A 26,052-nucleotide genomic window follows, 5' to 3' on the forward strand; every position below is an offset into this window, starting at 1 on the left:
CATCGTGTAATAAACTTTTCTTAGTTTTTTTGGTTCACCTGTGTGTTGAATGTAGTAAAGTGTGTTTTCAGACGGTTTAAGCTGAGAAAAGCCGTTTGCGTATAGTTTTGAGCTCCTCTCTCACTAGTAACAGCGAAAAACTGCTTCAAGTGTTGTTTTGAACTGAAAACATCTTTTTCGATCAGAAATGAGTTTTTACGAAGAAAAACACGTTTTAGCTGTGTAAAATGCACTAACATCGTTTCTGAAGTGGTTAGGTTCACCCGTGTGTTAAATGTAGTAAAGTGTGTTTTCAGACGGTTTAAGCTGAGAAAAGCCGTTTGCGTATAGTTTTAAGCTCCTCTCTCACTCCTAACAGCGATAAACTGCTTCAAGTGTTGTTTTGAACTGAAAACATCTTTTTCGATCAGAAATTAGTTTTTACGAAGGAAAACACATTTTAGCTGTGTAAAATGCACTACCATCGTGTAATAAACTTTTCTTAGTTGTTTTTGTTCACCTGTGTGTTAAATGTAGTAAAGTGTGTTTTCAGACGGTTTAAACTGAGAAAATTCGTTTGCATATATTTTTGAATTGAAAACATCTTTTTCGATCAGAAATTAGTTTTTACGAAGGAAAACACATTTTAGCTGTGTAAAATGCACTACCATCGTGTAATAAACTTTTCTTAGTTTTTTTGGTTCACCTGTGTGTTGAATGTAGTAAAGTGTGTTTTCAGACGGTTTAAGCTGAGAAAAGCCGTTTGCGTATAGTTTTAAGCTCCTCTCTCACTCCTAACAGCGATAAACTGCTTCAAGTGTTGTTTTGAACTGAAAACATCTTTTTTGATCAGAAATTAGTTTTTACGAAGGAAAACACATTTTAGCTGTGTAAAATGCACTACCATCGTGTAATAAACTTTTCTTAGTTTTTTTGGTTCACCTGTGTGTTGAATGTAGTAAAGTGTGTTTTCAGACGGTTTAAGCTGAGAAAAGCCGTTTGCGTATAGTTTTAAGCTCCTCTCTCACTCCTAACAGCGATAAACTGCTTCAAGTGTTGTTTTGAACTGAAAACATCTTTTTCGATCATAAATTAGTTTTTACGAAGGAAAACACATTTTAGCTGTGTAAAATGCACTACCATCGTGTAATAAACTTTTCATAGTTGTTTTGGTTCACCTGTGTGTTAAATGTAGTAAAGTGTGTTTTCAGACGGTTTAAACTGAGAAAATTCGTTTGCGTATAGTTTTGAACTGAAAACATCTTTTTCGATCAGAAATTAGTTTTTACGAAGGAAAACACATTTTAGCTGTGTAAAATGCACTAACATCGTTTCTGAAGTGGTTAGGTTCACCCGTGTGTTAAATGTAGTAAAGTGTGTTTTCAGACGGTTTAAACTGAGAAAAGCCGTTTGCGTATAGATTTGAGCTCCTCTCTCACTCCTAACAGCGATAAAATGCTTCAAGTGTTGTTTTGAACTGAAAACATCTTTATCGATCAGAAATGAGTTTTTACGAAGGAAAACACGTTTAAGCTGTGTAATATGCTCTAACATCGTGTAATAAACGTTTGTGAAGTGTTTTGGTTCAATCTTGTGTTGAACTTTACGTGTGTTTTCAGACGGTTTAAACTGAGTACAGTTTTGAGCTCCCATTTTACTTCTTACAGCGATAAACTGCTTCAAGTGTTAGGAACTGAAAGCATCTTTTTTTTTTCTTCTAAGTCATTAAATGGCACTTTTGTGAAGTACTTTAATGGAACTACACATGTGCCTGTCCAGATCGTAAAGACATTCTTAGGTGAGAAAAGTGCATAAAGAATGCAAACAATGATATCAAAGATCTCCTCTCTCAGCTTCTCTCAGCTTTAAAAAATTTTGTCCCATAAAAACTTGAAAAAATTTTGTACCCAAAAAAACATCGAAATATTTTGGGACCCAAAAAAATGGTCGAAAAAATTTGGGACCCAAAAAAACTTTGAAAAATTTTGGGCCCGATAAAATTTTGACACAAAGCAATTTCGAAAAATTTTGAGACCCGAAAAAAATTTGACACAAAAAAACATAAAAAAATTTCGGAACCCAAAAAAACTTCGAAAAATTTCAGATCCCAAAAAAATCTTCGAAACATTTTGGGACCCAAAAAAATTTTGACCTAAAATAACTTTGACCTCAAAATATCTTCAAAAAAATTTGGGGCCCAAAATAACTTTGAAAAATTTTTGGCCCAAAAAAAGTTTGACCCAAAAAATTTTGACAAAAAATTACTTCGAAAAATTTTTACACCCGAAAGAATTTTGACACAAAAATACATCGAAAAATTTCGGATCCCAAAAAAACTTTGAAAAATTTTGCAACCCAAAAAAACTTTGAAAAATTTTGCGACCCAAAAAATTTTGACACAAAAAACATCGAAAAATTTCCGATCCCCAAAAAATCTTCGAAAAATTTTAGGACCCAAAAAAATTTTGACCTAAAATAATTTTGACCTCAAAATAACTTTGAAAAATTTTGGGACTCAAAAAACTTTGAAAAATTTTAAGACCAAAAAAATGTTTCCTAAATTAAAGAAAATTTAATGTTTATGCAGCGGATATGGCTTTTAGGAAACTTGTTATCCAGTTTGTGGTACTGTATGACACTGCAAAAGTGTCTTTTAATGTACACCTGTTGACACAAATTGCGGTTACCCTTAGGAAATGGGGTCCTTTGTGGGCAACTTCCACCTTTTCTTCTGAGTTATTAAGTGGCACTCTTGTGAAGTACTTCAGTGGAACTACACATGTGCCTGTCCAGATTGTAAAGACATTCTTAGGTGGAAAAGTATATATAAAAGGGGAGAAAAGTGCATAAAGAATGCAAACAATGATATCAAAGATCTCCTCTCTCAGCCTCTCTCAGCTTTAAAAAAACTTTGTCCCAAAAAAACTTGAAAAAATTTTGTACCCAAAAAAACATCGAAATATTTTGGGACCCAAAAAATTGTTAGACCCTAAAATAACTTTGACCTCAAAATATCTTCGAAAAATTTTGGGCCCAAAAAAAGTTTGACCCAAAAAATTTTGACACAAAAGTACTTCGAAAAAATTGTTAGACCCGAAAAAATTTTAACACAAAAAAACAACGAAATATTTCGGGTACCAAAAAAATCTTCGAAAAATTTTGGGACCCAAAAAATTTTGACCTAAAATAATTTTGACCTCAAAATAACTTTGAAAAATTTTAAGACCAAAAAAATGTTGAGACACGAAAAATTTAGAAAAATTTTGGGACCTAAAAAAACTTTGAAAAATTTTGGGCCCAAAAAAATTTAGAAAAATTTATAGACCCAAAAAATGTTGACACAAAAAAACTCAGAATAGACAACAGAGGTTTTTGCACTTAAACCAATAATACCCGAACACTGAACAATACAATGGGCTGTATGGGTGTGATTTTTGCTATCTCACAGGTGAAGAACCCTATCCTTTCAGAAGACCAGAACTTGTTCTCAGGCAAAATCTGAGGCATCTGAGACAAAACAGTATGACCACCAGCTACTCCAGAACAGCCAGTCATGGGTGTAAAAGGCCAATCTGTATTGATGAGATTAAAAACGTTTTAGATGATTGATGGCTTTTTTCCGGAGAAAAAAACTTCGAAAAATTTTGGGACCCAAAAAAACTTCTAAAAATTTTGGGAGCCAAAAAAATTTGGACCCGAAAAGTTTTGACAAAAAATACATCGAAAAATTTCGGATCCCAAAAAAACTTTGAAAAATTTTGCAACCCAAAAAAACTTTGAAAAATTTTGCGACCCAAAAAATTTTGACACAAAAAACATCGAAAAATTTCCGATCCCCAAAAAATCTTCGAAAAATTTTAGGACCCAAAAAAATTTTGACCTAAAATAATTTTGACCTCAAAATAACTTTGAAAAATTTTGGGACTCAAAAAACTTTGAAAAATTTTAAGACCAAAAAAATGTTTCCTAAATTAAAGAAAATTTAATGTTTATGCAGCGGATATGGCTTTTAGGAAACTTGTTATCCAGTTTGTGGTGCTGTATGACACTGCAAAAGTGTCTTTTAATGTACACCTGTTGACACAAATTGCGGTTACCCTTAGGAAATGGGGTCCTTTGTGGGCAACTTCCACCTTTTCTTCTGAGTTATTAAGTGGCACTCTTGTGAAGTACTTCAGTGGAACTACACATGTGCCTGTCCAGATTGTAAAGACATTCTTAGGTGGAAAAGTATATATAAAAGGGGAGAAAAGTGCATAAAGAATGCAAACAATGATATCAAAGATCTCCTCTCTCAGCCTCTCTCAGCTTTAAAAAAATTTGTCCCAAAAAAACTTGAAAAAATTTTGTACCCAAAAAAACATCGAAATATTTTGGGACCCAAAAAATTGTTAGACCCTAAAATAACTTTGACCTCAAAATATCTTCGAAAAATTTTGGGCCCAAAAAAAGTTTGACCCAAAAAATTTTGACACAAAAGTACTTCGAAAAAATTGTTAGACCCGAAAAAATTTTAACACAAAAAAACAACGAGAAATTTCGGGTACCAAAAAAACTTCAAAAAATTTTGGGAGCCAAAAAAATTTGGACCCGAAAAGTTTTGACACAAAAAAACTTCGAAAAATTTCGGAACCCAAAAAAACTTCGAAAAATTTTGGGACCCAAAAAAACGTTGAAAAATTTTGCGACCTAAAAATTTTTGACATAAAATTAGTTAGAAAATTTTTTAGACCCGAACAAATTTTGACATAAAAAAACATCAAAAAATTTTGGGACCCAAAAAAAATTTGACCTAAAATAATTTTGACCTCAAAATATCTTCGAAAAATTTTGGGACCCAAAATATCTTCGAAAAATTTTGGGCCCAAAAAAAGTTTGACCCAAAAAAACTTCAAAAAATTTTGGGACCCAAAAAAACTTTGACAAATTTTGGGACCGAAAAAAACTTTGAAAAATTTTAAGACCAAAAAAATGTTGAGACACGAAAAATTTAGAAAAAATTTGGGACCTAAAAAAACTTTGAAAAATTTTGGGCCCAAAAAAATTTAGAAAAATTTATAGACCCAAAAAATGTTGACACAAAAAAACTCAGAATAGACAACAGAGGTTTTTGCACTTAAACCAATAATACCCGAACACTGAACAATACAATGGGCTGTATGGGTGTGATTTTTGCTATCTCACAGGTGAAGAACCCTATCCTTTCAGAAGACCAGAACTTGTTCTGAGGCAAAATCTGAGGCATCTGAGACAAAACAGTATGACCACCAGCTACTCCAGAACAGCCAGTCATGGGTGTAAAAGGCCAATCTGTATTGATGAGATTAAAAACGTTTTAGATGATTGATGGCTTTTTTCCAGAGAAAAAAACTTCGAAAAATTTTGGGACCCAAAAAAACTTCTAAAAATTTTGGGACCCAAAAAAATTTGGACCCGAAAAGTTTTGACACAAAAAAACATCGAAAAATTTCGGAACCCAAAAAAACTTCGTAAAATTTCCGATCCCAAAAAAATCTTCGAAAAATTTTGGGACCCAAAATATTTTGACCTCAAAATATGTTCGAAAAATTTTGGGCCCAAAAAAAGTTTGAAAAATTTTAAGACCAAAAAAATGTTGAGACCCGAAAAAATTTAGAAAAATTTGGGACCCAAAAAAACTTTGAAAAATTTTGTGACCAAAAAAATTTAGAAAATTTTTTAGGCCCAAACAATTTTGACACAAAAAAACTCAGAATAGACAACAGAGGTTTTTGCACTTAAACCAATAATATCCGAACACTGAACAATTCAACGGGCTGTATGGGTGTGATTTTTGCTATCACACAGGTGAAAAACCCTATCCTTTCAGAAGACCAGAACTTGTTCTCAGGCAAAATCTGAGGCATCTGAGACAAAACAGTATGACCACCAAATACTCCAGAACAGCCAGTCACGGGTGTAAAAGGCCAATCTGTATTGATGAGATTAAAAACGTTTTAGATGATTGATGGCTTTTTTCCAGAGAAAAAAACTTCTAAAAATTTTGGGACCCAAAAAAACTTCTAAAAATTTTGGGACCCAAAAAAACTTCTAAAAATTTTGGGACCCAAAAAAATTTGGACCCGAAAAAGTTTTGACACAAAAAAAACGGAAAATTTCGGAACCCGAAAAAACGTTGAAAAATTTTGCGACCTAAAAAATTTTGACATAAAATTAGTTAGAAAAATTTTTAGACCCGAAAAAATTTTGACACAAAAAAACATCAAAAAATTTTGGGACCTAAAAAAATTTTGACCTAAAATAACTTTGACTTCAAAATATCTTCGAAAAAGTTTGGGACCCAAAATAACTTTGAAAAATTTGGGCCCAAAAAAGTTTGACCCAAAAAAACTTCAAAAAATTTTGAGACCCAAAAACACTTTGAAAAATTTTAAGACCAAAAAAATGTTGAGACCCGAAAAAATTTAGAAAAAATTTGTATGGCTGTATGGGTGTGATTTTTGCTATCACACAGGTGAAGAACCCTATCCTTTCAGAAGACCAGAACTTGTTCTCAGGCAAAATCTGAGGCATCTGAGACAAAACAGTATGACCACCAGCTACTCCAGAACAGCCAGTCATGGGTGTAAAAGGCCAATCTGTATTGATGAGATTAAAAACGTTTTAGATGATTGATGGCTTTTTTCCAGAGTACCAACATAGTGTTTGTCTTGATGTGACTTGACAGTCGGTGATTATATGGCTGGATTCACCAAATCACAGCAAAAAGTGGTATATAGACAGAAAAAAAATTGTTTTTGCTATTTACATGCTTCTTAAAGAAAATGTGAAACTATGTAATGTTAATGCAGCGGATATGGCTTTTAGGAAACTTGTTATCCAGTTTGAGGTGCTGTATGACACTGCAAAAGTGTCTTTTAATGTACATCTGCTGACACAAATTGCAGTTACCCTTAGGAAATGGGGTCCTTTGTGGGCAACTTCCACCTTTTCTTCTGAGTTATTAAGTGGCACTCTTGTAAAGTACTTCAGTGGAACTACACATGTGCCTGTCCAGATTGTAAAGACATTCTTAGGTGGAAAAGTCTATATAAAAGGGGAGAAAAGCGCATAAAGAATGCAAACAATGATATCAAAGATCTCCTCTCTTAGCTTCTCTCAGCTTTAAAAAATTTTGTCCCAAAAAAACTTGAAAGAATTTTGTACCCAAAAAATTTTGACCCAAAAAAACCTCGAAATATTTTGGGACCCAAAAAAATCTTCGAAAAATTTTGGGACCCAAAAAAACATTGCAAAATTTTGCGACCCAAAAAATTTTGACATGAAATTAGTTAGAAAAATTTTTAGACCCGAAAAAATTTTGACAAAAAAACATCGAAAAATTTTGGGACCCAAAAAAATTTTGACCTAAAATAACTTTGACTTCAAAATATCTTCGAAAAATTTGGGACCCAAAATAACTTTGAAAAATTTTGGGCCCAAAAAAGTTTGACCCAAAAAAACTTCAAAAAATGTTGAGACCCAAAAACACTTTGAAAAATTTTAGACCCGAAAAAATTTTGACACAAAAAAACTTCAAAAAATTTCGGAACCCAAAAAAATCTTCGAAAAAGTTTGGGACCCAAAAAAATTTTGACCTAAAATAATTTTGACCTCAAAATATCTTCGAAAAATTATTGGCTCAAAAAAAATTTGACCTAAAATAATTTTGACCTCAAAATATCTTCGAAAAATTTTGGGACCCAAAAAAACTTCGAAAAATTTTGGGACCCAAAAAAACTTTGAAAAATTTTGGGACCCAAAAAAACTTTGAAAAATTTTGGGATCCAACAAAACTTTGAAAAATTTTTGGACCCAAAAAATGTTGACACAAAAATTCTCAGAATAGACAAGAGGTTTTTGCACTAATACCAATAATACCCGAAAACTGAACAATTCAATGGGCTGTATGGGTGTGATTTTTGCTATCACACAGGTGAAGGACCCAATCCTTTCAGTAGACCAGAACTTGTTCTCAGGCAAAATCTGAGGCATCTGAGACAAACCAGTATGACCACCAGCTACTCCAGATCAGCCAGTTATGAGTGAAAAAGGCCAATCTGTATTGATTAGATTAAAACGTTTTGGATGATTGATGGGTTTTTTTCCAGAGTACCAACATAGTGTTTGTCTTGATGTGTCTTGACAGTCAGTGAATATATGGCTGGATTCACCAAATCACAGCAAAAATTTGTATATAGACAGAAAAACAAACACTGTTGGCCAAAAATTGCTCGCAGTCCAGCCTCCTGTAGAGTTCACCAGAACACCACAATCATTACATGATTGTAAATTTAGAGTGGAGGTAATTTCTTCTTTTCTTTTCATTGCAACTTCTAAATGGTTTTCTAATGAAGAATTTCTGTAATCATTTCTTTCTTTTAGTTTTTGCTATGCACATGCTTCTTAAAGAAAATGTGAAACTATTAACATTACATACTTTCATATTTTCTTGAAGAAGCATGTGCATAGCAAAAACTATTCCAGTACTACAAAAAAGATTCCAGTACTTCTTAATTGGAACACCATTTAGAAGTGGCAATGAATAGAAAAGAAGAACTGACCTCTACTCTGAAGCTTTCCAGAATGTACAATCATGTAATAATCGTAGTGTTCTGGTAAACTCTACAAAAATGTCTTTTTTTCTATCTATATATCACTTTTTGCTGTGTTTTGGTGAATCCAGTCATATAATCACAGACTGTCGAGACAAACACTTTGTTGGTACTCTGGAAAAAAGCCATCAATCATCCAAAACGTTTTTAATTTCATCAATACAGATTGGCCTTTTACACTCATGACTGGCTGATCTGGAGTAGCTGGTGGTCATACTGTTTTGTCTCAGATGCCTCAGATTTTGCCTGAGAAGAAGTTCTGGTCTTCTGAAAGGATTTGGGTCCCAAATTTTTTGGGTCTCAAAATTTTTCGAAGATTTTTTGAGGTCAAATTTTTTTGAGTCCCAAAATTTTCCGAAGATTTTTTAAGGTCAAATTTTTTTTGGGTCCCAAAATTTGTTGAAGATTTTTTTGGGTCCCGAAATTTTTCAAAGTTTTTTGCGTCAAAATTTTTTGGGTCCCAAAATTTTTCAAAGTTTTTTTGGGTCCCAAAATTTTTCAAAGTTTTTTTGGGTCAAAAAATTTTCGGGTTTCAAAATTTTTCAAAGTTATTTTGGGTCCCAAATTTTTTAGGGTCCCAAAATTTTCAAGTTTGTTTGGGTCAAAATGTTTTTGGGTCCCAAAATTTTTCGAAGTGTTTTTGGGTCAAAATTTTTTGGGTCTTAAAATTTTTCGAAGTTTTTTTGGGTCCCAAAATTTTTCAAAGTTTTTTTGGGTCCCAAAATTTTTCAAAGTTTTTTTGGGTCCCAAAATTTTTCAAAATGTTTTTGGGTCCCAAAATTTTTCTAAGTGTTTTTGGGTCAAAATTTTTTGGGTCCCAAAAATTTTCAAAGTTTTTTTGGGTCCCAAAATTTTTCAAAGTTTTTTTGGGTCCCAAAAATTTTCAAAGTTTTTTTGGGTCCCAAAATTTTTAAGGTCCCAAAATTTTCAAGTTTTTTGGGTCAAAATGTTTTTGGGCCCAACATTTTTCAAAGTTTTTTTGGGTCAAAATTATTTTGGGTCCTAAATTTTTTCGAAATTTATTTGGGTCAAAATTATTTTGGGCCAAATTTTTTTCAAATTTTTTTTTGAGTCCCAAAATTTTTCGAAGTTTTTTTGGGTCGAAATTTTTTAGGGTCTCAAACTTTTTCTACATTTTTTCGCGTCTCAAAATTTTTTTGGGCTCAAAATTTTTTGAAGTTTATTTGGGTCAAAATTATTTTGGGTTCCAAATTTTTTCGAAGTTTTTTTGAGTCCCAAAATTTTTTTAAAACAAAAATTTTTTCAAAGTTTGTTTGGATCCCAAAATTTTTTGAAGTTATTTTAGGTCCCAAAATTTTTCGAAGTATTTTTGGGTCAAATTTTTTTCGGATCTCAAAATTTTTCACATTTTTTTTAGGTCAAAATTGTTTTTTTTTTTGTTTCCCAAAATTTTTCAAAGATTTTATCGGGTCTCACAATTTTTTGGTTTCATGGGTCAATATTTTTTGGGTCCCAAAATTTTTCTAAGTTTTTTTGGGTCCCAAAATTTTTCAAAGTTTTTTTGGGTCCCAAAATTTTTCAAAGTTTTTTTGGGTCCCAAAATTTTTCAAAGTTTTTTTGGGTCCCAAAATTTTTTCGAAGTTTTTTTGGGTCAAAATTATTTTGGGTCCTAAATTTTTTCGAAATTTATTTGGGTCAAAATGTTTTTGGGCCAAAATTTTTTCAAAGTTTTTTTGGGTCCCAAAATTTTTCAATGTTTTTTTGGGTCAAAATTTTTTGAAGTTTATTTGGGTCAAAATTTTTTCGAAGTTTTTTTGGGTCAAAATTATTTTGGGTCCTAAATTTTTTCGAAATTTATTTGGGTCAAAATGTTTTTGGGCCAAAATTTTTTCAAAGTTTTTTTGGGTCCCAAAATTTTTCAAAGTTTTTTTGGGTCAAAATTTTTTGAAGTTTATTTGGGTCAAAATTATTTTTGGTTCCAAATTTTTTCAAAGTTTTTTTGGGTCAATTTTTTTTTAAAACAAAAATTGTTCAGTTTGTTTGGGTCCCAAAAGTTTTTGAAGTTTTTTTGGGTCAAAATTTTTTTGGGTCCCAAAATTTTTCGAAGTTTTTTTGGGTCAAAATTTTTTGGGTCCCAAAATTTTTCAAAGTTTTTTTGGATCCCAAAATTTTTTGAAGTTTTTTTAGGTCCCAAAATTTTTCGAAGTGTTTTTGGGTCAAAATTTTTTCGGATCTCAAAATTTTTCAAAGTTTTTTTTAGGTCAAAATTGTTTTTTTTTTTTTTTTTTTGGGTCCCAAAATTTTTCAAAGATTTTATCGGGTCTCAAATTTTTTTGGTTTCATGGGTCAATATTTTTTGGGTCCCAAAATTTTTCAAAGTTTTTTTGGGTCCCAAAATTTTTCAAAGTTTTTTTGGTCAAAATTTTTTCGAAGTTTTTTTCGGTCAAAATTTTTTCGAAGTTTTTTTGGGTCAAAATTATTTTGGGTCCTAAATTTTTTCGAAATTTATTTGGGTCAAAATGTTTTTGGGCCAAAATTTTTTCAAAGTTTTTTTTGGGTCCCAATATTTTTCGAAGTTTTTTTAGGTCAAAATTGTTTAGGGTCCTAAATTTTTTCGAAATTTATTTGGGTCAAAATATTTTTGGGCCAAAATTTTTTCAAAGTTTTTTTTGGGTCCCAATATTTTTCGAAGTTTTTTGGTTCAAAATTTTTTAGGGTCTCAAAATTTTTTTTTGGTCAAAATTTTTTTTAAATTTATTTTGGTCAAAATTATTTTTGGTTCCAAATTTTTTCGAAGTTCTTTTGTGTCAAAATTTTTTCTGGTCTAAAAATTTTTCGAAATAATTTTGTGTCAAAATTTTTAGAAGTTTTTTTGGGTCAAACTTTTTTGGGCCGAAAATTTTTCGAAGATATTTTGAGGTCAAAATTACTTTAGGTCAAATTTTTTTTGGGTCCCAAAATTTTTCGAAAATATTTTGAGGTCAAAATTATTTTAGGTCAAAATTTTTTTGGGTCCCGAAATTTTTCGAATATTTTTTTGGGATCCGAAATTTTTTGAAGTTTTTTTGTGTCAAACTTTCTTCGGGTCTAAAATTTTTCAAAGATTTTTTGTGTCCCAAATTTTTTCTAAATTTTTTCGGGTCTCAACAATTTTTTGGTCTTAAAATTTTTCAAAGTGTTTTTGTGTCTCAAATTTTTTTGAAGTTTTTTTGGGTCAAAATTATTTTGGGTCCCAAAATTTTTCGAAGTTTTTTTGGGTCAAAATTTTTTGGGTCCCAAAATTTTTCAAAGTTTGTTTGGATCCCAAAATTTTTTGAAGTTTTTTTAGGTCCCAAAATTTTTCAAAGTTTTTTTGGGTCGCAAAATTTTTCTACGTTTTTTTGGGTCAAAATTTTTTGGGTCTCAAAATTTTTCAAAGATTTTTTGAGGTCAAATTTTTTCGGGTCCCAAAATTTTCCGAAGATTTTTTAAGGTCAAAATTTTTTTGGGTCCCAAAATTTGTTGAAGATTTTTTTGGGTCCCGAAATTTTTCGATGTTTTTTGGGTCAAAATTTTTTCCGGTCTCAAAATTTTTCGAAGTTTTTTCGTGTCAAAATTTTTTGGGTCCCAAAATTATTCAACGTTTTTTTGGGCCCAAAATTTTTCAAAGTTTTTTTGGGTCCCAAAATTTTTCAAAGTTTTTTTGGGTCCCAAGATCTTTCAAAGTTTTTTTGGGTCCCAAAATTTTTCAAAGTTTTTTTTGGGTCCCAAAATTTTTAGGTCCCAAAATTTTCAAAGTTTTTTTGGGTCAAAATGTTTTTGGGCCCAATATTTTTCAAAGTTTTTTTGGGTCGAAATTTTTTAGGGTCTCAAAATTTGTCTAAATTTTTTCGCGTCTCAAATATTTTTTGGGCTCAAAATTTTTTGAAGTTTATTTGGGTCAAAATTATTTTGGGTTCCAAATTTTTTCGAAGTTTTTTTGGGTCCCAAAATTTTTCAAAGTTTTTTTGGGTCGCAAATTTTTTCAAAGTTTTTTTGGGTCAAAAATATTTCGGGTCCCAAAATTTTTCTAAGTTTTTTTGTGTCCCAAAATTTTTCAAAGTTTTTTTGGGTCAAAATTTTTTCAAAGTTTTTTCGTGTCAAAATTTTTTGGGTCCCAAAATTATTCAACGTTTTTTTGGGTCCCAAAATTTTTCAAAGTTTTTTTGTGTCAAAATTTTTTCAAAGTTTTTTTGGGTCAAAATTATTTTTGGTCCTAAATTTTTTCTAAATTTATTTGGGTAAAAATGTTTTTGGGCCAAAATTTTTTCAAAGTTTTTTTTGGGTCCCAATATTTTTTGAAGTTTTTTTGGGTCAAAACTTTTTAGGGTCTCAAAATTTTTCTAAAATTTTTCGCTTCTCAAAAGTTTTTTTTGGCTCAAAATTTTTTGAAGTTTATTTGGGTCAAAATGATATTTGGTTCCAAATTTTTTCGAAGTTTTTTTTTTTTAGTTTTTTTGGGTCAAACATTTTTCGGATTTCAAAATTTTTCAAAGTTTTTTTGGGTCAAAATTGTTTTTTTTTTTTTTTTTTTTGGGTCGCAAAATTTTTCCAATTTTTTGGGGTCCCAAAACTTTTCGAAGTTTTTTTGTGTCCCAAAATTTTTCAAAGTTTTTTTGGGTCAAAATTTTTTCAAAGTTTTTTCGTGTCAAAATGTTTTGGGTCCCAAAATTATTCAAAGTTTTTTTGGGTCCCAAAATTTTTCAAAGTTTTTTTGTGTCCCAAAATTTTTCAAAGTTTTTTTGGGTCAAAATTTTTTCAAAGTTTTTTTGGGTCAAAATTATTTTTGGTCCTAAATTTTTTCTAAATTTATTTGGGTAAAAATGTTTTTGGGCCAAAATTTTTTCAAAGTTTTTTTTGGGTCCCAATATTTTTTGAAGTTTTTTTGGGTCAAAACTTTTTAGGGTCTCAAAATTTTTCTAAAATTTTTCGCTTCTCAAAAGTTTTTTTTGGCTCAAAATTTTTTGAAGTTTATTTGGGTCAAAATTATATTTGGTTCCAAATTTTTTCGAAGTTTTTTTTTTTTTAGTTTTTTTGGGTCAAAAATTTTTCGGATTTCAAAATTTTTCAAAGTTTTTTTGGGTCAAATTTTTTTTTTTTTTTTGTTTTTTTGGGTCGCAAAATTTTTCCAATTTTTTGGGGTCCCAAAACTTTTCGAAGTTTTTTTGGGTCAAAATTTTTTCAAAGTTTTTTTGGGTCAAAATTATTTTTGGTCCTAAATTTTTTCTAAATTTATTTGGGTCAAAATGTTTTTGGGCCAAAATTTTTTCAAAGTTTTTTTTGGGTCCCAATATTTTTTGAAGTTTTTTTGGGTCAAAACTTGTTAGGGTCTCAAAATTTTTCTAAAATTTTTCGCTTCTCAAAAGTTTTTTTTGGCTCAAAACTGTTTGAAGTTTATTTGGGTCAAAATTATATTTGGTTCCAAATTTTTTCGAAGTTTTTTTTTTAGTTTTTTTGGGTCAAAAATTTTTCGGATTTCAAAATTTTTCAAAGTTATTTTGGGTGAAAATGTTTTTGGGCCCAAAATTGTTCAAAGTTTTTTTGGGTCAAAATTTTTTCGAAGTTTTTTTTGGGTCAAAATTATTTTGGGTCCTAAATTTTTTCGAAATTTATTTGGGTCAAAATTTTTTTGGGCCCAAATTTTTTCAAAGTTTTTTTTGGGTCCCAAAATTTTTCGAAGTTTTTTTGGGTCAAAATTTTTTAGGGTCTCAAAATTTTTCTAAATTTTTTCGCGTCTCAAAATTTTTTTGGGCTCAAAATTTTTTGAAATTTATTTGGGTCAAAATTATTTTGGGTTCCAAATTTTTTCGAAGTTTTTTTGGGTCAAATTTTTTTAAAAACAAAAATTTTTCAAAGTTTGTTTGGATCCCAAAATTTTTCGAAATTTTTTTAGGTCCCAAAATTTTTCAAAGTGTTTTTGGGTCAAAATTTTTTCGGATCTCAAAATTTTTTAAAGTTTTTTTAGGTCAAAATTGTTTTTTTTGTTGTTTTTTTGGGTCCCAACATTTTTCGAAGATTTCTTTGGGCCCCGAAAATGTTCAATGTTTTTTTGGGTCAAAATTTATTCGGGTCTCAAAAATTTTCGAAGTTTTTTTGTGTTTGTGATTTTTCGGTCCCAAAATTTTTCAGTTTCTTGGGTCAACATTTTTTGGGTTCCAAAATATTCAAGTTTTTTGGGGTCCCAAAATTTTTAAAAGATTTTTTGGGTCAAAATTTTTTAGGGTTTCAAAATTTTTCGAAAATATTTTGAGGTCAAAATTATTTTAGGTCAAAATTTTTTTGGGTCCCGAAATTTTTCGAATATTTTTTTGGGATCCGAAATTTTTTGAAGTTTTTTTGTGTCAAACTTTCTTCGGGTCTAAAATTTTTCAAAGATTTTTTGTGTCCCAAATTTTTTCTAAATTTTTTCGGGTCTCAACAATTTTTTGGTCTTAAAATTTTTCAAAGTGTTTTTGTGTCTCAAATTTTTTTGAAGTTTTTTTGGGTCAAAATTATTTTGGGTCCCAAAATTTTTCGAAGTTTTTTTGGGTCAAAATTTTTTGGGTCCCAAAATTTTTCAAAGTTTGTTTGGATCCCAAAATTTTTTGAAGTTTTTTTAGGTCCCAAAATTTTTCAAAGTTTTTTTGGGTCGCAAAATTTTTCTACGTTTTTTTGGGTCAAAATTTTTTGGGTCTCAAAATTTTTCAAAGATTTTTTGAGGTCAAATTTTTTCGGGTCCCAAAATTTTCCGAAGATTTTTTAAGGTCAAAATTTTTTTGGGTCCCAAAATTTGTTGAAGATTTTTTTGGGTCCCGAAATTTTTCGATGTTTTTTGGGTCAAAATTTTTTCCGGTCTCAAAATTTTTCGAAGTTTTTTCGTGTCAAAATTTTTTGGGTCCCAAAATTATTCAACGTTTTTTTGGGCCCAAAATTTTTCAAAGTTTTTTTGGGTCCCAAAATTTTTCAAAGTTTTTTTGGGTCCCAAGATCTTTCAAAGTTTTTTTGGGTCCCAAAATTTTTCAAAGTTTTTTTTGGGTCCCAAAATTTTTAGGTCCCAAAATTTTCAAAGTTTTTTTGGGTCAAAATGTTTTTGGGCCCAATATTTTTCAAAGTTTTTTTGGGTCGAAATTTTTTAGGGTCTCAAAATTTGTCTAAATTTTTTCGCGTCTCAAATATTTTTTGGGCTCAAAATTTTTTGAAGTTTATTTGGGTCAAAATTATTTTGGGTTCCAAATTTTTTCGAAGTTTTTTTGGGTCCCAAAATTTTTCAAAGTTTTTTTGGGTCGCAAATTTTTTCAAAGTTTTTTTGGGTCAAAAATATTTCGGGTCCCAAAATTTTTCTAAGTTTTTTTGTGTCCCAAAATTTTTCAAAGTTTTTTTGGGTCAAAATTTTTTCAAAGTTTTTTCGTGTCAAAATTTTTTGGGTCCCAAAATTATTCAACGTTTTTTTGGGTCCCAAAATTTTTCAAAGTTTTTTTGTGTCCCAAAATTTTTCAAAGTTTTTTTGGGTCAAAATTTTTTCAAAGTTTTTTTGGGTCAAAATTATTTTTGGTCCTAAATTTTTTCTAAATTTATTTGGGTAAAAATGTTTTTGGGCCAAAATTTTTTCAAAGTTTTTTTTGGGTCCCAATATTTTTTGAAGTTTTTTTGGGTCAAAACTTTTTAGGGTCTCAAAATTTTTCTAAAATTTTTCGCTTCTCAAAAGTTTTTTTTGGCTCAAAATTTTTTGAAGTTTATTTGGGTCAAAATGATATTTGGTTCCAAATTTTTTCGAAGTTTTTTTTTTTTAGTTTTTTTGGGTCAAAAATTTTTCGGATTTCAAAATTTTTCAAAGTTTTTTTGGGTCAAAATTGTTTTTTTTTTTTTTTTTTTTTGGGTCGCAAAATTTTTCCAATTTTTTGGGGTCCCAAAACTTTTCGAAGTTTTTTTGTGTCCCAAAATTTTTCAAAGTTTTTTTGGGTCAAAATTTTTTCAAAGTTTTTTCGTGTCAAAATGTTTTGGGTCCCAAAATTATTCAAAGTTTTTTTGGGTCCCAAAATTTTTCAAAGTTTTTTTGTGTCCCAAAATTTTTCAAAGTTTTTTTGGGTCAAAATTTTTTCAAAGTTTTTTTGGGTCAAAATTATTTTTGGTCCTAAATTTTTTCTAAATTTATTTGGGTAAAAATGTTTTTGGGCCAAAATTTTTTCAAAGTTTTTTTTGGGTCCCAATATTTTTTGAAGTTTTTTTGGGTCAAAACTTTTTAGGGTCTCAAAATTTTTCTAAAATTTTTCGCTTCTCAAAAGTTTTTTTTGGCTCAAAATTTTTTGAAGTTTATTTGGGTCAAAATTATATTTGGTTCCAAATTTTTTCGAAGTTTTTTTTTTTTTAGTTTTTTTGGGTCAAAAATTTTTCGGATTTCAAAATTTTTCAAAGTTTTTTTGGGTCAAAATTTTTTTTTTTTTTTGTTTTTTTGGGTCGCAAAATTTTTCCAATTTTTTGGGGTCCCAAAACTTTTCGAAGTTTTTTTGGGTCCCAAAATTTTTCAAAGTTTTTTTGGGTCAAAAATATTTAGGGGCCCAAAATTTTTCAAAGTTTTTTGTGTCCCAAAATTTTTCAAAGTTTTTTTGGGTCAAAAAAGTTTTTTTGGGTCAAAATTATTTTTGGTCCTACATTTTTTCTAAATTTATTTGGGTCAAAATGTTTTTGGGCCAAAATTTTTTCAAAGTTTTTTTTGGGTCCCAATATTTTTTGAAGTTTTTTTGGGTCAAAACTTTTTAGGGTCTCAAAATTTTTCTAAAATTTTTCGCTTCTCAAAAGTTTTTTTTGGCTCAAAATTTTTTGAAGTTTATTTGGGTCAAAATGATATTTGGTTCCAAATTTTTTCGAAGTTTTTTTTTTTTAGTTTTTTTGGGTCAAAAATTTTTCGGATTTCAAAATTTTTCAAAGTTTTTTTGGGTCAAAATTGTTTTTTTTGTTTTTGTTTTTTTGGGTCGCAAAATTGTTCCAATTTTTTGGGGTCCCAAAACTTTTCGAAGTTTTTTTGGGTCCCAAAATTTTTCAAAGTTTTTTTGGGTGAAAAATATTTTGGGTCCCAAAATTTTTCAAAGTTTTTTTGTGTCCCAAAATTTTTCAAAGTTTTTTTGGGTCAAAATTTTTTCAAAGTTTTTTTGGGTCAAAATTATTTTTGGTCCTAAATTTTTTCTAAATTTATTTGGGTCAAAATGTTTTTGGGCCAAAATTTTTTCAAAGTTTTTTTTGGGTCCCAATATTTTTTGAAGTTTTTTTGGGTCAAAACTTGTTAGGGTCTCAAAATTTTTCTAAAATTTTTCGCTTCTCAAAAGTTTTTTTTGGCTCAAAACTTTTTGAAGTTTATTTGGGTCAAAATTATATTTGGTTCCAAATTTTTTCGAAGTTTTTTTTTTAGTTTTTTTGGGTCAAAAATTTTTCGGATTTCAAAATTTTTCAAAGTTATTTTGGGTGAAAATGTTTTTGGGCCCAAAATTGTTCAAAGTTTTTTTGGGTCAAAATTTTTTCGAAGTTTTTTTTGGGTCAAAATTATTTTGGGTCCTAAATTTTTTCGAAATTTATTTGGGTCAAAATTTTTTTGGGCCCAAATTTTTTCAAAGTTTTTTTTGGGTCCCAAAATTTTTCGAAGTTTTTTTGGGTCAAAATTTTTTAGGGTCTCAAAATTTTTCTAAATTTTTTCGCGTCTCAAAATTTTTTTGGGCTCAAAATTTTTTGAAATTTATTTGGGTCAAAATTATTTTGGGTTCCAAATTTTTTCGAAGTTTTTTTGGGTCAAATTTTTTTAAAAACAAAAATTTTTCAAAGTTTGTTTGGATCCCAAAATTTTTCGAAATTTTTTTAGGTCCCAAAATTTTTCAAAGTGTTTTTGGGTCAAAATTTTTTCGGATCTCAAAATTTTTTAAAGTTTTTTTAGGTCAAAATTGTTTTTTTTGTTGTTTTTTTGGGTCCCAACATTTTTCGAAGATTTCTTTGGGCCCCGAAAATGTTCAATGTTTTTTTGGGTCAAAATTTATTCGGGTCTCAAAAATTTTCGAAGTTTTTTTGTGTTTGTGATTTTTCGGTCCCAAAATTTTTCAGTTTCTTGGGTCAACATTTTTTGGGTTCCAAAATATTCAAGTTTTTTGGGGTCCCAAAATTTTTAAAAGATTTTTTGGGTCAAAATTTTTTAGGGTTTCAAAATTTTTCTAAATTTTTTTTGGGTAAAAAAATTTCAATTGCTGTTCTAAAGCTGAGAGAAGAGATCTTTGCATTGTTTATGCACTTTTCTCCCCTTTTAGATAGACTTTTCCACCTAAGAATGTCTTTACAATCTAAACAGCCACATGTAGTTCCACTGAAGTACTTCACAAGAGTGCCATTTAATGACTCAGAAGAAAATGTGGAAGTTGCCCACAAAGGACCCCATTTCCTAAGGCTAACTGCAATGTGTGTCAGCAGGTGTACATTAAAAGACACTTTTGCAGTGTCATACAGCACCTCAAACCGGATGACAAATTTCCTAAAAAACATTTTCGCTGCATTAACATTACATAGTTTCACATCTTCTTTAAGAAGCATGTGCATAGCAAAAACTGAAAGAAAGAGATGATTACAGAACTTCTTAATTAGAAAAACATTTAGAAGTCGCAATGAATAAAAAAGAAGAAATGACCTCCACTCTACATTTACGGTCATGTAATGATTGTGGTGTTCTGGTGAACTCTACAGGAGGCTGAACTGCGAGCATTTTTTGCCCAACAATGTTTGTTTTTCTGTCTATATACCACTTTTTGCTGTGATTTGGTGAATCCAGCCATATAATCACCAACTGTCGAGTCACATCAAGACAAACACTATGTTGGTACTCTGGAAAAAAGCCATCAATCATCTAAAACGTTTTTAATCTCATCAATACAGATTGGCCTTTTACACCCATGACTGGCTGTTCTGGAGTAGCTGGTGGTCATACTGTTTTGTCTCAGATGTCTCAGATTTTGCCTGAGAACAAGTTCTGGTCTTCTGAAAGGATAGGGTCCTTCACCTGTGTGATAGAAAAAATCACACCCACACAGCCCATTGAATTGATCACTGTTCTGGTATTATTGGTATTAGTGCAAAAACCTTTGTTGTGTATTCTGAGTTTTTTTGTGTCAAAATTTTTTGGGTCTAAATATTTTTCTAAATATTTTCGGGTCTCAAAATTTTTTTGAGACCAAATTTTTTTAAGATTTTTTTTGGGTCCCGAAATTTTTGGTTGATTTTTGGGTCAAAATTTTTTCGGGTCTCAAAGTTTTTTGGGTCAAAATGTTTTAATTGCTGTTCTGAAAGCTGAGAGAAGAGATCTTTGATATCATTGTTTGCATTCTTTATGCACTTTTCTTCCCGTTTAGACACTTTGTTACTAGACCACCATTAAAGGCTTTCAGTGGCACTCTGTTTAGAAGCAGTGCCAAAGACCCTTACGCACTGAGATATTTCGGATCCCGAAATTATGTTCACCCGTGTGTAAAATGTAGTAAAGTGTGTTTTCAGACGGTTTAAACTGAGAAAATTCGTTTGCGTATATTTTGAACTGAAAACATCTTTTTCGATCAGAAATTAGTTTTTACGAAGGAAAACACATTTTAGCTGTGTAAAATGCACTACCATCGTGTAATAAACTTTTCTTAGTTGTTTTGGTTCACCTGTGTGTTAAATGTAGTAAAGTGTGTTTTCAGACGGTTTAAACTGAGAAAATTCGTTTGCGTATAGTTTTGAACTGAAAACATCTTTTTCGATCAGAAATGAGTTTTTACGAAGGAAAACACATTTTAGCTGTGTAAAATGCACTACCATCGTGTAATAAACTTTTCTTAGTTGGTTTGGTTCACCTGTGTGTTAAATGTAGTAAAGTGTGTTTTCAGACGGTTTAAGCTGAGAAAAGCCGTTTGCGCATAGTTTTGAGCTCCTCTCTCACTCCTAACAGCGATAAACTGCTTCAAGTGTTGTTTTGAACTGAAAACATCTTTTTCGATCAGAAATTAGTTTTTACGAAGGAAAACACATTTTACCTGTGTAAAATGCACTACCATCGTGTAATAAACTTTTCTTAGTTGTTTTGGTTCACCTGTGTGTTAAATGTAGTAAAGTGTGTTTTCAGACGGTTAAACTGAGAAAAGCCGTTTGCGTATAGTTTTGAGCTCCTCTCTCACTCCTAACAGCGATAAACTGTTAGTGTTGTTTTGAACTGAAAACATCTTTTTCGATCAGAAATTAGTTTTTACGAAAGAAAACACATTTTAGCTGTGTAAAATGCACTACAATCGTGTAATAAACTTTTCTTAGTTGTTTTGGTTCACCTGTGTGTTAAATGTAGTAAAGTGTGTTTTCAGACGGTTTAAACTGAGAAAATTCGTTTGCGTATAGTTTTGAACTGAAAACATCTTTTTCGGTCAGAAATGAGTTTTTACGAAGAAAAACACGTTTTAGCTGTGTAAAATGCACTAACATCGTTTCTGAAGTGGTTAGGTTCACCTGTGTGTTAAATGTAGTAAAGTGTGTTTTCAGACGGTTTAAACTGAGAAAATTCGTTTGCGTATAGTTTTGAACTGAAAACATCTTTTTCGATCAGAAATTAGTTTTTACGAAGGAAAACACATTTAAGCTGTGTAAAATGCACTACCATCGTGTAATAAACTTTTCTTAGTTTTTTTGGTTCACCTGTGTGTTGAATGTAGTAAAGTGTGTTTTCAGACGGTTTAAACTGAGAAAATTCGTTTGCGTATAGTTTTGAACTGAAAACATCTTTTTCGATCAGAAATTAGTTTTTACGAAGGAAAACACATTTTAGCTGTGTAAAATGCACTAACATCGTGTAATAAACTTTTCTTAGTTTTTTTGGTTCACCTGTGTGTTGAATGTAGTAAAGTGTGTTTTCAGACGGTTTAAGCTGAGAAAAGCCGTTTGCGTATAGTTTTGAGCTCCTCTCTCACTAGTAACAGCGAAAAACTGCTTCAAGTGTTTTTTTGAACTGAAAACATCTTTTTCGATCAGAAATGAGTTTTTACGAAGAAAAACACGTTTTAGCTGTGTAAAATGCACTAACATCGTTTCTGAAGTGGTTAGGTTCACCCGTGTGTTAAATGTACTAAAGTGTGTTTTCAGACGGTTTAAGCTGAGAAAAGCCGTTTGCGTATAGTTTTAAGCTCCTCTCTCACTCCTAACAGCGATAAACTGCTTCAAGTGTTGTTTTGAACTGAAAACATCTTTTTCGATCAGAAATTAGTTTTTACGAAGGAAAACACATTTTAGCTGTGTAAAATGCACTACCATCGTGTAATAAACTTTTCTTAGTTGTTTTGGTTCACCTGTGTGTTAAATGTAGTAAAGTGTGTTTTCAGACGGTTTAAACTGAGAAAATTCGTTTGCATATATTTTTGAATTGAAAACATCTTTTTCGATCAGAAATTAGTTTTTACGAAGGAAAACACATTTTAGCTGTGTAAAATGCACTACCATCGTGTAATAAACTTTTCTTAGTTTTTTTGGTTCACCTGTGTGTTGAATGTAGTAAAGTGTGTTTTCAGACGGTTTAAGCTGAGAAAAGCCGTTTGCGTATAGTTTTAAGCTCCTCTCTCACTCCTAACAGCGATAAACTGCTTCAAGTGTTGTTTTGAACTGAAAACATCTTTTTGGATCAGAAATTAGTTTTTACGAAGGAAAACACATTTTAGCTGTGTAAAATGCACTACCATCGTGTAATAAACTTTTCTTAGTTTTTTTGGTTCACCTGTGTGTTGAATGTAGTAAAGTGTGTTTTCAGACGGTTTAAGCTGAGAAAAGCCGTTTGCGTTATAGTTTTAAGCTCCTCTCTCACTCCTAACAGCGATAAACTGCTTCAAGTGTTGTTTTGAACTGAAAACATCTTTTTCGATCATAAATTAGTTTTTACGAAGGAAAACACATTTTAGCTGTGTAAAATGCACTACCATCGTGTAATAAACTTTTCATAGTTGTTTTGGTTCACCTGTGTGTTAAATGTAGTAAAGTGTGTTTTCAGACGGTTTAAACTGAGAAAATTCGTTTGCGTATAGTTTTGAACTGAAAACATCTTTTTCGATCAGAAATTAGTTTTTACGAAGGAAAACACATTTTAGCTGTGTAAAATGCACTAACATCGTTTCTGAAGTGGTTAGGTTCACCCGTGTGTTAAATGTAGTAAAGTGTGTTTTCAGACGGTTTAAACTGAGAAAAGCCGTTTGCGTATAGATTTGAGCTCCTCTCTCACTCCTAACAGCGATAAAATGCTTCAAGTGTTGTTTTGAACTGAAAACATCTTTATCGATCAGAAATGAGTTTTTACGAAGGAAAACACGTTTAAGCTGTGTAATATGCTCTAACATCGTGTAATAAACGTTTGTGAAGTGTTTTGGTTCAATCTTGTGTTGAACTTTACGTGTGTTTTCAGACGGTTTAAACTGAGTACAGTTTTGAGCTCCCATTTTACTTCTTACAGCGATAAACTGCTTCAAGTGTTAGGAACTGAAAGCATCTTTTTTTTTTCTTCTAAGTCATTAAATGGCACTTTTGTGAAGTACTTTAATGGAACTACACATGTGCCTGTCCAGATTGTAAAGACATTCTTAGGTGAGAAAAGTGCATAAAGAATGCAAACAATGATATCAAAGATCTCCTCTCTCAGCTTCTCTCAGCTTTAAAAAATTTTGTCCCATAAAAACTTGAAAAAATTTTGTACCCAAAAAAACATCGAAATATTTTGGGACCCAAAAAAATGGTCGAAAAAATTTGGGACCCAAAAAAACTTTGAAAAATTTTGGGCCCGATAAAATTTTGACACAAAGCAATTTCGAAAAATTTTGAGACCCGAAAAAAATTTGACACAAAAAAACATCAAAAAATTTCGGAACCCAAAAAAACTTCGAAAAATTTCAGATCCCAAAAAAATCTTCGAAACATTTTGGGACCCAAAAAAATTTTGACCTAAAATAACTTTGACCTCAAAATATCTTCAAAAAAATTTGGGGCCCAAAATAACTTTGAAAAATTTTTGGCCCAAAAAAAGTTTGACCCAAAAAATTTTGACAAAAAATTACTTCGAAAAATTTTTACACCCGAAAGAATTTTGACACAAAAATACATCGAAAAATTTCGGATCCCAAAAAAACTTTGAAAAATTTTGCAACCCAAAAAAACTTTGAAAAATTTTGCGACCCAAAAAATTTTGACACAAAAAACATCGAAAAATTTCCGATCCCCAAAAAATCTTCGAAAAATTTTAGGACCCAAAAAAATTTTGACCTAAAATAATTTTGACCTCAAAATAACTTTGAAAAATTTTGGGACTCAAAAAACTTTGAAAAATTTTAAGACCAAAAAAATGTTTCCTAAATTAAAGAAAATTTAATGTTTATGCAGCGGATATGGCTTTTAGGAAACTTGTTATCCAGTTTGTGGTACTGTATGACACTGCAAAAGTGTCTTTTAATGTACACCTGTTGACACAAATTGCGGTTACCCTTAGGAAATGGGGTCCTTTGTGGGCAACTTCCACCTTTTCTTCTGAGTTATTAAGTGGCACTCTTGTGAAGTACTTCAGTGGAACTACACATGTGCCTGTCCAGATTGTAAAGACATTCTTAGGTGGAAAAGTATATATAAAAGGGGAGAAAAGTGCATAAAGAATGCAAACAATGATATCAAAGATCTCCTCTCTCAGCCTCTCTCAGCTTTAAAAAAACTTTGTCCCAAAAAAACTTGAAAAAATTTTGTACCCAAAAAAACATCGAAATATTTTGGGACCCAAAAAATTGTTAGACCCTAAAATAACTTTGACCTCAAAATATCTTCGAAAAATTTTGGGCCCAAAAAAAGTTTGACCCAAAAAATTTTGACACAAAAGTACTTCGAAAAAATTGTTAGACCCGAAAAAATTTTAACACAAAAAAACAACGAAATATTTCGGGTACCAAAAAAATCTTCGAAAAATTTTGGGACCCAAAAAATTTTGACCTAAAATAATTTTGAACTCAAAATAACTTTGAAAAATTTTAAGACCAAAAAAATGTTGAGACACGAAAAATTTAGAAAAATTTTGGGACCTAAAAAAACTTTGAAAAATTTTGGGCCCAAAAAAATTTAGAAAAATTTATAGACCCAAAAAATGTTGACACAAAAAAACTCAGAATAGACAACAGAGGTTTTTGCACTTAAACCAATAATACCCGAACACTGAACAATACAATGGGCTGTATGGGTGTGATTTTTGCTATCTCACAGGTGAAGAACCCTATCCTTTCAGAAGACCAGAACTTGTTCTCAGGCAAAATCTGAGGCATCTGAGACAAAACAGTATGACCACCAGCTACTCCAGAACAGCCAGTCATGGGTGTAAAAGGCCAATCTGTATTGATGAGATTAAAAACGTTTTAGATGATTGATGGCTTTTTTCCGGAGAAAAAAACTTCGAAAAATTTTGGGACCCAAAAAAACTTCTAAAAATTTTGGGAGCCAAAAAAATTTGGACCCGAAAAGTTTTGACAAAAAATACATAGAAAAATTTCGGATCCCAAAAAAACTTTGAAAAATTTTGCAACCCAAAAAAACTTTGAAAAATTTTGCGACCCAAAAAATTTTGACACAAAAAACATCGAAAAATTTCCGATCCCCAAAAAATCTTCGAAAAATTTTAGGACCCAAAAAAATTTTGACCTAAAATAATTTTGACCTCAAAATAACTTTGAAAAATTTTGGGACTCAAAAAACTTTGAAAAATTTTAAGACCAAAAAAATGTTTCCTAAATTAAAGAAAATTTAATGTTTATGCAGCGGATATGGCTTTTAGGAAACTTGTTATCCAGTTTGTGGTGCTGTATGACACTGCAAAAGTGTCTTTTAATGTACACCTGTTGACACAAATTGCGGTTACCCTTAGGAAATGGGGTCCTTTGTGGGCAACTTCCACCTTTTCTTCTGAGTTATTAAGTGGCACTCTTGTGAAGTACTTCAGTGGAACTACACATGTGCCTGTCCAGATTGTAAAGACATTCTTAGGTGGAAAAGTATATATAAAAGGGGAGAAAAGTGCATAAAGAATGCAAACAATGATATCAAAGATCTCCTCTCTCAGCCTCTCTCAGCTTTAAAAAAATTTGTCCCAAAAAAACTTGAAAAAATTTTGTACCCAAAAAAACATCGAAATATTTTGGGACCCAAAAAATTGTTAGACCCTAAAATAACTTTGACCTCAAAATATCTTCGAAAAATTTTGGGCCCAAAAAAAGTTTGACCCAAAAAATTTTGACACAAAAGTACTTCGAAAAAATTGTTAGACCCGAAAAAATTTTAACACAAAAAAACAACGAGAAATTTCGGGTACCAAAAAAACTTCAAAAAATTTTGGGAGCCAAAAAAATTTGGACCCGAAAAGTTTTGACACAAAAAAACTTCGAAAAATTTCGGAACCCAAAAAAACTTCGAAAAATTTTGGGACCCAAAAAAA

Source organism: Astyanax mexicanus, chromosome 20 (genome assembly GCF_023375975.1).
Source record: "Astyanax mexicanus isolate ESR-SI-001 chromosome 20, AstMex3_surface, whole genome shotgun sequence".
Lineage (NCBI taxonomy): Eukaryota > Metazoa > Chordata > Actinopteri > Characiformes > Acestrorhamphidae > Astyanax > Astyanax mexicanus.